Below are 16873 nucleotides of genomic sequence, written 5' to 3' on the forward strand. Positions count from 1 at the left end.
CACTAAAACCCTTCTAAACCTGGTTCATGCCCCAACAGGCCAACAAATGGTTCTGTTGTCAGGACCAAAATCTGCCTAAGGGATGTCTAATGTTGGAACGATGGAACCCTACAAAGAAGGAAATTGAAGATTGGTTGGATCATAAGCTTCACAGGTTCGTAACACAAGAAAACAGAACTCTGCAGATATCCAAGAAGAGGTGGCTGGATTGCTACGTATATAGAAATCCACAAGATATTCTTCGTGTCCTTCTCTTTATAGTTGTATGATTGGATCGCGAGGTTATCTGACAGTCAGGGAAGGTATAAGCTCAATAAAATGATAGTGTGGACTCCGAAGTTAGTGCGCATGCTAGAGGTAGCAGAAGATAAGATCACACGGGCCATAAACGATTGGCTTGACAGGATAATAGGAGGGTTTATCACTGAATTTGTGATAGACACGACTGTAAGCTACAACGAAGAAAAAATATGTTTTCTCCAGGGACCATGATGTAAGTACATCAAATATTTGAATACCTGGATTAAGATGTTGTTATGTGAAAAATGAGTGATGCAGATACATTAATGATTGCAACAACGCGGAGTGGAAAGGTATACAAAGGTATTGAAGGGTTAGGAAATAGTCCTTTAATTTCACCTCCGCGAGCTAGCGAGGAAGAGCGCGCTCAGGTTTCTCCGAGGAGTGCAGTCATTTTTATAAGGCAACGCATTTCGCAGTTACCATCTCCACTTATTCCACCACTAGCTTCAACTCCTTCACCTCCATCTTCACCCACCCCACCTCCACCACCCCCTTGCTTCAACATGGCAAGCACCATCAAGCTACCGATGTTTAGAGGAGTAGGAAACGAGGACACGGATCAGTTCTGGTTCGTGGTAAGAGTAGTGTGGGAAGCACAAGGGGTTATGGTCGATAACATTAAGAAGGCTACATTGGTAAGCACGCTGCAGGATCGCGCACTGACATGGTATATCAAGCACTCGAATGATCACTCAAATGCAGGAATAGCGGAGCTCCAAATTGCGTTAAACAAGGAATTTAGCCGTCCGAAATTGGAGACACAGACAATCATTTGATTTAAGGAGATCAAGATGCTTCTAGGCGAGACCCCAAGGGATCTGGATCAACAGCTGAAAAGTATGATCCGCGAGGCTAATATGACACTAACAAATGCGCAACACTGCGCGTGGTTTGTGGCGTCTTTGACACCACACCTGAGGATGATGCTGTCACAGGAGAAGCTTTCGACCCAGGCAGAATCACTAGAAATGAAAATGAGGCTTCATGAAACACCAATACAGGATCCGGGATTGGGAGTCCAACAGATCCACATGCAACTGCAGAACTTATGCCTGGAAATGCAGAGCTTGAAGCAGGATAGGGCACCCCGGCCAGAGGTGCACAAAGAAGTGTGGTGCATAAAATGTAAAGGCTAGGGCCATGAAAAAGACCATTGTACAGTATTTGTGAACTACTTGGCAGGAGGGGGACTAATGCCATTGAGACCAGAGGCACAGGCGGGGCCAAGTGCAGCACCCGTGCTCTGGTGCGCGATCTGTCAGGTGGGAGGAAAGCACACGATGGACAACTATCACTTGTTGCAGAAATATAGACAGACCCCCCATCAGCTGTTTTGAAATTCTGTAGATCGGTGGGCCACGATGATCGTACTTGTCGCAGCTACAAGTTAATGATGGAGTGGACCCCAACATATAGAATGCAGATAGAAACACGAGGTATTGACCTAGCTGCGGGGATGGAACATGTTGGATTCCAAGGGTGAGGTATAAGACGAGGAGGAATGGGGCCAGGAAGGGGTCACAGACAATTAATCTGTTACAATTGTGGAGGACCACGGCGCTACGCTTACGATTGTACCACCCAAACGAGAATATCTTGTTCGTATTGTAGCAGTTTGATCCTGAAATGGTAGATTATCCTATGTTGATCGTGAAGATGTGCGAGAAAGGGGTACTTCAGCCTAATCCGATGCAGAATATTCAAATGATGAGGTCTAAACTGCGTGAAGAAGACCCCAACGTGAACATGGTGCTGAGAAGCAGCACGACCACATGGGAAGATAAGGGGAAGTAGCTCGAGGAAGACACATGTGTTCGCAAGGCTCCTACAAAGGAACCTGAGTTTCACTTGGAATGCGCAAGGGAGATTTTAATGGAAGCTAAGAAGACCTTTGCGGAGGCCTCTACTTCAGGTAGAAAGGATCATCTAGAGACAGGAATGGATCCTTCCATGCTAACTACCTTTCTAGATACATGCATGAAATTGTTACGCGACAATAAAGCTGTAAAAGGACTATAGGAATTGATAACAAGGTGTGCAGGGTCAGGTGAACCACGTGTAGTCCGGAAGCTAGGAAAGAATACATTGCGCATTGGTAGGGAAATGAGATTGACGGTGCAGATTGGTGAATATGAAATGGATAAGGTAATTATAGACCTGCGTTTGGTTGTGAATGTGTTACCAAAGAAGACATGGGAATGCATGGGCAGGCCCTTATTGCAGTGGTCCCCCATTCAATTGCGAATGGTGAACCAACATAAAATTTTACCCATGGGGAGATTGCAAGGGGTAACAGTGGATATCAAAGGCGTGAGAACACAGATGGACTTCGAGGTGATAGAGATTGTTGATGACAGCAACCCTTACCTCATGTTGCTAGGAATAGACTAGGCCATTGATATGAATGGAGTCATCAACCTGAAGAAGCAGAAGATGATATTCGAGAAAAAGTCCCTTCGTGTAGTAGTTCCATTAGATCTGGCCAAGGGTGCGCGCTACACCAAACTTGTGCATGACAATGATAACAACGATGAGCTGGATTGCATTTACTAGATAATGGCAAAAGACCAAGATCGGGTGAACCTGACTGCGGATGGGAGAATCTCATGGGAGCATGATAGTTCCTGTACTTCGAATTCAGATGAAGAGATAGAACATTGGTAGAATCAAATGCACGAAGTGATGACGCTGAATTGTAACATGATGATTAGATCACTGTGGTGCATGAAGACTGAAGCAAGGGAACTGCCAGCATATGATGGGGTAACATGAGTCGATGAATTCTTGGAAAAATTTGAAAGTGCAGTACTAGAACACCAACAGTATGGTGCGATGGAATGGGTGTTGTGCGCGACACCCTCATGATGGTGGAAGACACAACAGAAGAATATTGACAACTGGTGCGAATGTAGAAGACAAATGCACTTATGGTTTGGAAGTCCCCAGCGTTGACTGCGAGTTGGGCAGCTAGGACGAAGCAGTCTGTGTGGCCACCTGTTTCGATGGGTGTAGTCATGTTCTGTGCAAGCACATCCTAGACTAAGGATCGAAAATCAGAACCCGACGTGGTAGCAGGAAAAGCGATAGACATTCCACATCATAGCCTTCAAAAAGCTATGTGGAATCATGAACAAAGTCTACCAGATGGGACAAACTGATTTGGACCTGCGTGTACCAGTGGTCCGGGGGGCCTATAGGGTCATGTGCAAGAACCTGAGTGCGGAAATGGTTCCAAAGACAACAAGTAGAGTCAAGGCCATAGTGGTGGGAAAGAATCCCCACGCAATCACTCCTATAATTGTGATAATGCGCAGGGACTAGAGTGAAGAGATTATGCAGCCACGTGAGGATGAACATATGCAGATTCAAAAAGCCATTCAGTAAGGGAACCTTGAGCTTCACGAACTTGAAGAAGATTAGGTATGACTGAAGCAGGAAAGCATATTAATGGACAAGGATATTAGCGAGTTGGAAACCAAAATATCGCAAGAATTACGTGTTGACAGAAGGACAGGGCCACGTATGGGCAACCTTACCGCCACACTAGAATATTGTCACCGAGAGTTTTTGGTTGTACTACCATGGCCATGGCCACACCTTATCAAACAAATTCAGCAAGGAAGTGCACTGCATGAGGAAGAACACGAGACATTGACGGGCGTGAGGGTAACTAAGGGAGGCCCACGGACCGGATTAAATGGTGACCTGAATCCTGACACCAGTCGTGCGACCACCTGACTATCCATAGGAAGCACAGTCTTAGTGCTCCAAGCAGTTGAAAGAGGGCACAAGACTATAAACAAGTCTGTATGGGAGCTGCGCGACACGGAAGTTGCGGGTAGGATGAGTATGCTGTACAGGTCGTGTTTGTGCACAAGGGAATGTGCTACTGTGCAGATAGGCTGGAAAGTGACGTTGGTGTCACTGTTCATGACAATATGGTCAATTTAAGACAATGAGGAGCGGACGACAGGCAATTAAGCCACAAATTCGGAACTAGATTTGGGACTATCTGCCACCAATATTGCATTAATGAGCTAAATCTTGGGGGAATGGCCACATTTGAATTCAAAAGGGCCTATAAATCATAAGTGGCCCTCCACCAAACAACCCTTGGCATTTTGCGAATTAAGTTGTTGCATTATCAAGCGGGTATGAACCTGATGAATTTGGAGGTTGTAAGAGCAAGTCTGTGATTGGAAGCATTGCCAAAGGATACACAGGAGTCCCTAATCAGAATCATGTCAACAACCAAGGGAGCCACACAGAGTTCTATGCCACTGGTAGGGGATGCACCAAAAATCCATAAATTTCCCCGGACGTCGAGGCCCAATAAGGACCCACAGGTAGTAGGACCGCTCCGTATGTCTCTGTGAAATCTATGGTTTGGCAAATTATCGATGGAAGAAAAGGGAAAAATGGTTGATATTGAGAGAGATGATGAGGAGGAGGATCCTTAGACCTTTGTAGAAGAGATGGAACTAAAGGAAGAGATGGAAGAAGACATCCAGCCAATATGTGCCACAGCAAAGCTGCCCAAGTATGTCCCTCCACAGAAAGGGAGGGTAAAGGTACCTAAAGATTTGGATGTCGTTAAAAGCACACTCAACACCTCCTTCCTTCCTGAGGGAGTTCTGTTTGAAGGGTCAACTGTGGGTCGTGTACCCACTATGAAGTTTGAAGATTGGGACCTCATGGATAGCGAGAATTTCCCTCATTTGGAAACTAGCCAGCTAATGGAACAAAGCATGGAGGGGGTACTTACAACATTGCAGCCATGGACATTGCTGCACGGGGTGGAGGAGGCTAGGCTACTCCACTTCCTGTCAATTCCACACTTCCAGTGAGCCCTGATCACGATATTTTTCATCAAGAAACTGCTTTTCCTGGTGCACGATGGGTACTTGTGGCTAGAGGAGCCCATTCCCATCATGGAGGAGCTCATTCATAGAATTTCTCAGCTTCCCTGTACAGGAAGGGACCCAGCGCAAATAGTTGGCACAAGTGGAGACATGGCGATTGCAGAGGCCATGAAAAAAATATAAATTGGAGAAAAAGCAGAGGGGATATGTTATTACTAGTATTCAGAACAAAGGGGTCTGTGTCATGACCCATCTTTTGGCAGGAAAGGTGATCAGAAAATTCCATGGCAATGAGGTACCAGCAATGGTCATCGCGCTAGCCAAGCAATGTGCAAAAGGAGTACGGTTCAATTGGGCGTAGTTCTTCTGCAACGAGTTCCTGATGCATTGCAGGAGGCCCTTCCACTATGCGTGGTTACTCTTATGCATCCTGTTGGTTACAGGCGAATTGCCTAAGGATAGTCAGTTTACTCCTATTGATCAGGACTAGACAGAGGCAACAAAATATGCATCGCTATGGGAAATGAAGGATGCCATGTGAATCTGAGAAACCAAGATATTTTGGGTACTGATGGATGTGAGCGTACAAATGTAGATCAACAAATGGTCGCGCCTATCCACCTCAGTGTACGATAGTCTGAAGATCTTTGCAGACTTTAAAGCAGATATGAAAAATGTGTATATCAAGGCACGGAAGGATCTAGAATAGAGGTGGACCACACTTCCCTTCATCGCAATAGATGACGTTGTGTTCACGGTACTAGACACATGGCCACTGGAATGGTGTGCACCAGATCTGGTGGAGCGCGATGAGACGGAGATTCAACGATAGAAGGTTGTTGTGTCCCTAAGCTAGAGATTACAATAGACGTACCAATAGGCATACATATACACAAATTGGCTAGTGGATTCCATGAGGCGAAGGAGGAAGCAACGAGGATCCAGTTGAACCACAACTTGTAGATCACAGAGTTGAGGCTGAAGGCGCAGCCCTTTACACCGCTAGAGGTCAAAGAGTAGTGGCACCACAGCATTCAAGTAGGGTTGGAAGCAATAGAGCATGCCATACAAGATTTCACAGGCTTGCTAGGTCAGTCGCTCGTCACCCTCACTTACAAGATTTCCCATGGCTAACTTCTCTATAAAAATATAAAAGTTCTAAGATGATTATATAAATAATCATAGATTGAAAAATATTTTGAGAAAAGGAAATGTCAATGAAGTTATCTGTTAACTTGCAGTATCTAATATTATTTAAATTGGAAACAATCTCAATTGAAATTCAACTCACGTTTTTGTGATACAACTGATACAGAGATACAATATGTCCATATAAAAGTTTATTTGGGAATATCATATGCAATAATTCTATAACTCTAACATATACAATTAATCAGTAACTACATAATGATAATGAATGGAACCTTTACATTATAGATATGGTTCAAAATAATTTACTAACCATACTTTAAGTATGCTACAAGATATCTATGTATATTTCTCATGACTGTAGGTAATATAGTCATCTCATACAAGAATTTACCTAGTGAAATCCAATGCACATCGATATTTTACCAGAAATAGAAACACCATCTATAGTTAAAAGCATTGATTCTAGGCAAGCAATATACATAAGCCTGTAGAAATTGAACATAATATTTGTTATTTGTCATCAAGTTCAATTTTGAGTTCATGAGACTTAGATATAATACTTGTTACTTGTTATCCAACTCGATTTTGAGTTAGTGAATCTTAGTAGCCAAACATGTGTTCACAATTATACCTGTACATGCCTGAGGCAAAGGCACACCCTATTTGTAGATGATTTTTCTCGATCATGTTACTTTTTTAAGTTTTTGTTACCAACTGCCTCCATAAGAAAACAATCCCCTGAAATGGTAAAAATGGTTTGCATCCCTCACAATAATCTACTAGAAAACAAACTTAGAGATCAACTTAGGAGAACTATGGCATCGTTGCCTACATGAAAGGTTTCTCATAATTCAGATAGGGATTCCTGGATATCTATTGATAAGCCCAAATGCAATACTCAGCTTCTCACTATGAATGTAGAGTAGATGTTCTTCTTTTTCCTCTTCTACGACATGCAGAACAATTTTTTGTTAGGAACATACCTTGTTGGGTGTGGAGCCTGATTATCTTTTGTATTAAAAGGTTTCAGTCGGATGTATAACCTAGGAAGACTGTACACCCCTCCACGTGGGGGGGTGCGGGGGGAACTTGTCCCCCCCGTGGGGGTCCGGGGGGGATAAACCCCCCCGGCTAGGGGTCTGGGGGCCAACGGTCCCCGAGCAGGGGTTCGAGGGCAGTGCCCCCAAAGCCAAAAAAAATAGATGTAAAATTGCCTTGTAGAAGTCTAGTAATTTCTAGTCAATCTGGGTCGTTCATTAGGCGGATGATCTGATGGTAGAAGTTATGTTTAATTTAGGGTTTTTTCCCTAGAAGGAAACCCCCCACTATATATGAGGGAATTGTATTGCGTCAATGTAGATCTGTATTCTGAGTGAGGAAGAGAGAGGAGATTGAGAGTGAAGAGGGTGTTACAGCGGATCTACTGTAGGTTGTATCTCTTCAGTTTGCTGGATAATATAGTAAAAGGAAGGACCATTTGTTTCTCCATGGACGTAGCCCAAAATGGGTGAACCACATATATCTGTGTCTCTCTTGTTTTATGTGTTTTCTTTGTTTATATTTCAGCAATATTTTATGTGTTCCATTGCTTTGTAATATATAATTTTTGTAACAACTGGTATCAGAGCCGAAGGTCTATTTAGCTGATAAACTCCCAGGAGAGAAAGGTTGTTGGTTCGTGTGGGAGCAATGGCGAAGGATGGTAGGTTTAGGGTCGAAAAATTCAATGGCCAAAAATACCAGCTGTGGAAGATGCAGATGAAAGATTATCTGTATCAGAGAGATCTATACCTACCATTGAGCAGAAAGACAAAGAAGCCGACGAGTATGACAGAAACAGAATGGGATATTCTGGACAGAAAGGCACTTGGAACAATACGGCTGTGCCTGGCGGTGTCCGTAGCGTTTAATATTTCAAAGGAAATGACAACACATGGTTTAATGTCGGCATTGGCCAAATTATATGAAAAACCCTTGGCCTCAAATAAGGTATTTCTTATGAAGCATTTATTTAATATGAAGATGTCAAAAGGTGGATCTGTTGTAGATCATTTAAATGATTTTAATACAGTAACAAGTTAGTTAAGTTCTATAGGGGTAAATTTTGATGATGAAGTTAGGGCTCTGTTATTTCTGTGCTCATTGCCAGAAATTTGGAATGGTTTAGTTATGGCCGTTAGTAACTCTATCTCCAGATCTAGTACTTTAAAGTTTGAAGATGTTGTCGGTGCAATCCTTAGCGAGGAAATGCGATGGAAAAGCTGCAATGAGACATCACGTAATGCTTTGACTGCAGAGACTAGGGGAAGAAAAATGGAAAGAGGAAAGTGCCCAGGATATCGCAGTAAGTCAAGAAAAGGTAGATCCAAGTCCAGATCAGGGATACTGTGTTGGAAATGCGGGAAGAAAGGACACCTGAAGAAAGACTGCAAGTCTCGGAAGGGAAAAGAAGGAGATGCGCAGCAAGAAACCAATCATGAAGTGAATGTAACAGGTGATGTGTTGCAAGATGCTTTGATTCTTTCATTAGAAAATATTATTGATGCCTGGGTGGTAGATTCAGGGGCCTCATTCTATGTCACACCTGATAAGAAACATTTTCATGATTATGTTCAACAAGATTTTGGACAAGTTCCATTAGGTGATGATAAACCTTGTAAAATTGTTGGAATGGGTATAGTTTTCATAAAACAACAAAATGGAAATCAGTGGATATTGAAGAAGGTAAGGCATGTTCCAAACCTGAAGAAAAATCTGATTTCAATAGGGCAGCTGGGAGGTGAAGGTTGCATAACTACTTTCACAGATAAAACCTGGAAGGTCACTAAAGGATCCTTGGTAATAGCGAAAGGACAAAAGGTTGGTAGATTGTATTTATGCAATGGTATTTCTAATTCTATTAATGCTTTAACCTCTACAGGAGAAGATACAATATTGTGGCATCATAGGCTTGGGCACATGAGTGAGAAGGGGATGCAGATTCTTCACTCAAGAAATTTGTTGCCAGGTTTGAGGCATGTTGATTTAAAATTCTGTGAGAATTGTGTTCATGGAAAACAAAAGAGAGTTAGATTCCTTAGAGTTGGGAAAGAAAAGAAGAGCGAAAAATTAGAGTTTGTGCATACAGACGTATGGGGACCTGCTCAGGTATCATCTCTTGGTGGCTCTCGTTATTACGTTACTTTTATTGATGATGCAACCAAAAAAACATGGATCTATTGTATTCAAAATGAATCTGATATATCTAATACTTTCAAGAAATGTAAAGCTTTGGTTGAAAATGAGACAGGGAAAAGGTTGAAGTGTCTCAGATTAGATAATGGAGGTGAATATTGCAACAAAGAGTTTGATAGGTACTGTTTAGAGAATGGAATTCGCAGAGAGAAGATAGTTCCAGGAACACCACAAGAAAATGGTGTGTCAGAAAGGATGAACAGGATGATCATGGAGCGTGCAAGGTGCATGAGATTGCATGCAGGATTGCCTTTACAATTTTGGGCAGATGCTGTAGATACTGTTGTTTATCTAATAAACAGAGGGCCTTCAATTTCCTTGGATGGTGCTATTCCAGAGGAGGCATGGACAGGTAAAAAGGTAAACTACTCATTTTTAAATACTTTTGGCTGTGAAGCTTTTGTCCACATTAACAAAGAAAATAGAACAAAGCTTGAGGAAAAATCAAAGAAATGTACCTTTATTGGATATGGTGTTAATGATTTTGGTTATTGCTTATATGATTATGAAAATCAAAAAATCAATAGGAGTAGAGATGTAATATTCAATGAAAAGGTCTTGTATAAGAATCAGTTGCAGGAAAGGAAACAAGAAAAAGAAAACAGATAATACACAGTGCTTGACGATATCGCAAGAAACGTGATGGTGCCTGAAAATCATAATGATCAACAGCCAAAACAACAACCACAACAGCAACAAGCACTTCAAACACCTGAAAGTGGTGTTAGAAGATCTACCAGGATAAGTAGACCCCCTGAACGATACTCTCCTTCATTATATTATGTATTGTTGATTGATTCTGGTGAACCAGAATGTTATAAAGAAGCTGTGCAGGTAGAAACTAGGAAGAAGTGGGAGCAAGCCATGAAAGAAGAGATGGACTCCTTAGCACTTAACTAGACTTGGAATTTAGTCAAGTTTCCTACAGGTAAAACAACATTGTAGAATAAATGGGTTTACAGGTTGAAGGAAGAAGATGGAGGAAAACGGAGGTACAAAGCTAGACTTGTAGTGAAGGGGTTTGCACAGAGGAAAGGTATTGATTTTGATGAAATATTTTCCCCTGTTGTTAAAATGACTTCAATTAGAACTATTTTAAGTCTAGTAGCAGCTGAAGATTTGCATCTTGAGCAGTTAGATGTAAAGACAACCTTTCTCCATGGGGATTTGGAGGAAAAGCCATATATGCAACAACAACAAGGATATGAGGTAAAAGGGAAGGAAAAACTAGTGTGCAGGTTGAAGAATAGCTTGTATGGTTTAAAACAAGCTCCAAGGCAGTGGTATCTAAAATTTTACAGGTTTATGTCTGAACAAGGTTATACTAGATGTTACTCTGATCATTGTGTTTATCTCAAAAGGCAAAATGATGGCAGCTATATTATATTCTTATTGTATGTAGATGACATGCTTGTTGCAAGTTCTAACATGTAGGAAATAAATGTGCTCAAAAGGAAATTGGCAAACTCATTTGCAATGGAGGATTTGGGTGCTGCAAAACAAATCCTTGGTATGAGAATAACTAGAGATAGGAAGAATCACAAATTAACATTGTCTCAAAGTGAGTACATAGAAAAGGTTTTGAAAAGGTTTAATATGCAGAATGCAAAACCAGTTAGTATACCTTTGGCTAGCCATTTCAAATTAAGTAAGGAGGCTTGTCCAAAGACTCAGGAAGAAATTTCTCATATGTCTAAAGTTCCATATGCATCAACAATTGGAAGCTTAATGTATGCAATGGTCTGCACAAGCCTTGATATTGCACATGCAGTGGGAGTTTTAAGCAGGTACATGAATAATCCAAGAAAATAACATTGGATGGAAGTTAAGTGGATTCTCAGGTATTTGAGAGGTACCACAAATCAAGCATTATGCTTTGGTGGTTCAAACATTGCTCTACAGGGATATGTTGATGCATATATGGCAGGTGATAGAGATAATAGGAGGAGCACTACAAGGTATGTGTTTACTGTAGGTGGAACAGCTACTAGTTGGGTTTCAAAAATCCAAAGTGTTGTTGCACTTTCAACAACAGAAGCAAAGTATGTTCCTGCTACAGAGGCTAGTAAAGAAATGATTTGGATACAAAGGTTTCTGGATGAATTGGACAAGAAGCAGGAGTTGCGCAGGTTATACAGTGACAGCCAGAGTGTCATACATCTTGCAAAGAACTTTGCATTTCATTCCAAGACTAAACATATACAACTCAAGTACCATTTCATACGGTCAACATTGGAAGATGGATAGTTGAAGCTGGAAAAGATACACACTAGCCAGAATCCTGCAGATATGTTAACAAAAGTTGCAACCAGGGAGAAACTGAGTATCCACTTAGTTTCAATTGATCTTCAAGTATGATGAAGAAGATGAGAAATAGCTAGGTCCAAGTGAAGTCATTGTCTAGCAAATGAAGTAGCGGTGGAGATGCTATAATCAATCTCCAAGTGGGAGATTGTTGGGTGTGGAGCTTGATTATCTTCTGTATTCAAAGTTTTCAGCTGGATGTATACCCTAGGAAGACTATACACCCCTCCATGTGGGGGGGTGCAGGGGGGACTTGTCCCCCCCATGAGGGTCCTGGGGCTAGCGGTCCCCCGGCGAGGGTTTGGGGGCAGCACCCTCGAAGCCAGAAAAATAGATGTAAAATTTCCTTGTAAAAGTCTAGTAATTTCTAGTCAATCTGGGTCGTTCATTCGGTGGATGATCAGACGGTAGAAGTTATGTTTAATTTAGGGTTTTTTCCCTAGAAGGCAACCCCTCACTATATATGAGGGAATTGTATTGCATTATGCAGATCTGTATTCTGTGTGAGGAAGAGAGAGGAGATTGAGAGCGAAGAGGGTGTTACGATGGATCTACTGTAGGTTGTATCTCTTTAATTTGCTGGATAATATAATAAAAGGAAGGACTTGTTGTTTCTCCGTGGACGTAGCCCAAACTGGGTGAACCATGTATATCTGTGTCTCTCTTGTTTTATGTGTTTTTGCGTTTATATTTCTGCAATATTTTATGTGTTTCATTGCTCTGTGGAACACTATGGCATCGTTTCCTACATGAAAGGTTTCTCATAATTTAGATAGGGATTCCTCGATATCTATTGATAATCCCAAGTGCAATACCCAGCTTCTCACTATGACTGTAGAGCACATGTTATTCTTTTTCCTCTTCTACGTCATGCAGAACAAATTTGTGTTAGGCACATACCCTATTGCCTCCAACTCCCCATATAAAGATTCTACAATTCTAGAATTTTTCTTAGATTTTGGATGTAATTTTTCTTCCACAGAGAATTTGAGCACTATGGCATTGTTGCCTACATGAAAGGTTTCTCATAATTCAGATAGGGATTCCTGGATATCTATTGATAAGCCCAAATGCAATACCCAACTTCTCACTATGATTGTATAGCAGATGTTCTTCTTTTTCCTCTTCTACGTCATGCAGAACAAATTTTTGTTAGGCACATACTCTACTGCCTCCAACTCCCCATATAAAGAATCTACAATTCTATAATTTTTCTTAGATTTTGGATGTAATTTTTCTTCCACAAAGAATTTATGCACGTTGTTGTTTACCTAAATCGAGCTAAATCTTGGAGTCTTCTTCAACGCCTTCTCTCTTATTATTGTTCTCACCTTTTATACATCATCCCACTTGCCAACGGTAGCATAGATGTTTGACAAACTCACATAACATGTAGAATTCTTAGGCTTCAAGTCAAGAAGGTGTTCTGCAACTCATACACTAATACTAGGTTCTATTGGCATATTTTCAATAAAATCATATGCCTTATCCATAAGCCTAGAGTGGCCAAAAAGGTCAACCATGCAGACATAGTGCCTAATCTTGGGTGTAATAAAACAATATTGAATCATGCTATCAAATAGTTTCCATCCCTTATCAATCAGACCTGCATGCATCTAAGACACACACGAAAGTGATTCCATCAAGTTGCACTCATATATGTTGCATTTGCCAAAATAAAGCAACGGCATCATCACCGTAGACATGCATTACATATCCTACAATCATTGTTGTCCATGAGACCACATCTTTTATAGGCATTTTTTTGAAGAAATAGAATGAAAAATTTATGCTTCCCACTTTGCTATACATGTCTATAAGGGAATTTCCCACATGCACATCTCACTTGAATCATATTTTAATGATATAACCATGGATCCACTTGCATTGATGTAGAATTTATAGATAAAGAAATGTTGAGACCATACTCACCATAATAACATAATTAGATTTCATATACTCTAGCTGCATTTGATTAAGAAGTGTTATTGATTCAATTGCATGTCCACTTTCAGCATAGCCAACAATCATTGCATTCCAAGAAAAAACATCTCTTTTAGACATTTTTTCAATTTGTTGGCGTGCAGTAGTTATGCTTCCATATTTTGCATAGAGATTTATAAGGTTATTTTCTACCACAACATCTGAATCAAATCCACTTTTAACTATATAGCCATGAACCCACTTGCTCTGTTGCAAAGCTCCCACTAGGACACATGTAAGAAGAACATGCACCATGGTTATTGAGTCCAGTTTCATGTATGTTAACCGCATTTGATATAAAAATGTTAATTCCTCATTAACACATCAAAGATGGGCATACCCAACGACCATTGTAGTCCATGAGACAACATTTCTCTTTAGCATTTTGTCAAATAATTGGTGTGCAATTTCTATACTCCCACATTTTCTATCCATGTCTATTAGAGTAGTCCCAAAAGCATCACCTAAGTTGAATCCCCTTTTATTAACATAAGCATGAATCCACTTACAACACCATAGGGCTCCTGAATGACCACATGCTTGTGCCACATTCAACATGGTGACCGAGACAAGTTTAACTTGTGCAAGCCGAATTTCATGTAAGAGTGCTAAAGGTACATTAACATTTCCATTCTCAACATATCCATCAATCTTTTCATTCCATAATACAACATCTCTTTCAGGAATTTTGTCAAAAACTTGGTGTGTGATCTCTCTACTCCCACACTTGGAATACATTGTTATTAGAGAAAGCGCCACAAACACATCTCGCTCAAACCCTATATTTTGAACAATGTATTCATGGATCCATTGGCCTTGTGGTAAGGCTCCTAAATGAGCACACACCTAGATTAAAGAAGCCATCATTACTGAACTAGTTTTCATGTTCGCCAATGTTAGGCCCCTATACTACTAGTGTAACCCCTTATTGTTATTAGTACAACCTCCTTATTATATTTTTGTGCCCATGTAGTCCCCATATTGTTATTATTGTGTCCCATAGAACCCCACTATTGTTATTATTGTGCCCTTACCTTATTATTGTCATGTCGGCTCTGATTATATTATGACCCCTTAGACTTCTATATATCTAAAGGAGGTCTTGTCACTTGTATCATCCAAGAATTGTTCATTTGTGTAATTTAAAGGAGGTTTCCCCCTCAAAGAGGCTTATTTCTAAGGTGTTGATCTATATTTTCTATCTTTTTGTGAGCCGGTTTCATAACATTTGGTATCAAAGCTTTGGATTATAGGGTTTCGCTGCTCCAAACAGGTCATCGTGGCATTTGCACTATAACATTTTTTCTGCGATGTTTTAGATGCTTTAAAAAAACCCCATTTGGGCCAAAATTGTTCTAAACCTTGGGTCCAAATTTCAGAGATTTTTGCACTATATTCACGGAGATATAATCTGAGGAAGTTGGATTTTTTGCAGACTCCCGAATTTCATTCCAAACAGGTGACCTAGGTAAAATCCTCATAACTTCTGTTTTGAGCATCAGATGAAAATTTCATAAGGAGTTACAGAAAGAAGACATACTATAGTTCCATGTGTATATTTTTTAGATCCGAAGGTCAAAACAGTGACACGTGGCACTTCATACAAGTTCGCTCTTCTAAAAAGGTATATAATCAAGTCATCTTGGGAGAATGTGCATAACTCTTTATTGGAGAATCCAAATTTGATCAGACTGGTGACATTGGAAAGAGGACGCAGAGGGCTACTGCACATCACAATTTTAGAACGGGAAGATCTGAAATTCTAGAGTTACAATCGTTTCAAGATCGTGCTCCTAAAATCAAGAAAAGGCGATATGAGGAAGTTTGATGGCAAGGATCCTGTAAATTGGATACTACAGATGGAGAAATATTTTGATCTTCATGGTGTACCACTATTCCAAAAGGTATGTATTGCATCTTCATATTTAGAGTTGGATTAACTTTTATGGTATAAAAGGCTTTGTTCTCGTAAACAACTTGTTACGTGGTCAATTTTCACGGAGGAAATGATAGCACATTATGAGGATACAAAGAGCAACACCACAACAATTGGAAGAAAAAATAGAAAAAGGGCTTTGCTACAAAGTGGAAAGAAAAACTATGGAAACAAGGAAGTCTACTCCTCACAACTATAAACATGGAAGTGTTTTTTCTCCCAGCCTTCCACAACCTACAAGGGTGACACCACAACAACTGGAAGAAAAAAGAGAAAAAGGGCTTTGTTAGAATTGTGATAGCAAATGCACTAAAGGTCATAAGTGTGCTGAGAAGAAATTATTTTAGATAGATTATGAAGAGGAGGAAGAAAAGTATCAAGAAACATCAAAATAAGAGGATATATGCTAGGAACCAACCCCAGAGAAAGAAGAAATGAATCCGACCATATCTTGTAAAGCATTGGCAAGAATTACCACTCCTAAAACTCTCAAGATAGAAGGACATATCAAGAAGAAAAGGATTCAAGAAGTGAAAGATCACATCAAAAAGGAAGAAATGAATCCAACCATATCTTGTAATGGATTGGCTGGAATTACCACTCCTCAAACTATCAAGATGGAAGGACATATCAAGAAGAAAAATGTTCAAGAAGTGAAAGATCACATCGAGCATCAAGAAATGAATCCAACCATATCTTGTAAAGCATTGGAAGAAATTACCACTCCTCAAACTCTAAAGATAGAAGGACATATCAAGAAGAAAAAGGTTCAAGTACTGAAAGATCACATCGAGCTTCAACAACAAGTTCTCCAACTTTTAAAGGATAATGCCACTTTGGTGCAGAATCGAATGAAACAACTGGTAGATCAACATCGCAGTGAAAGAAGTTTTGATGTAGGCGATTGGGTATTTTTACGGCTACATCTCAAGTAAGATATTGATGAGAAGGAAATGTTGGCAATACTACATGCACTTAAGAAATGGAAATCTTACCTAATGAGAAGACACTTCAAGGTAAGATTGGATCATGATAGTTTGAAATACTTTTTAGAACAAAGATTATCTTTAGAACAAAAGAAAAAATGGGTTACAAATAT

The sequence above is a fragment of the Pinus tabuliformis genome, chromosome Q, assembly GCF_031772625.1.
Source record: "Pinus tabuliformis cultivar Carrire ecotype Pingquan chromosome Q, CPIR1, whole genome shotgun sequence".
Taxonomy (NCBI): Eukaryota; Viridiplantae; Streptophyta; class Pinopsida; order Pinales; family Pinaceae; genus Pinus; species Pinus tabuliformis.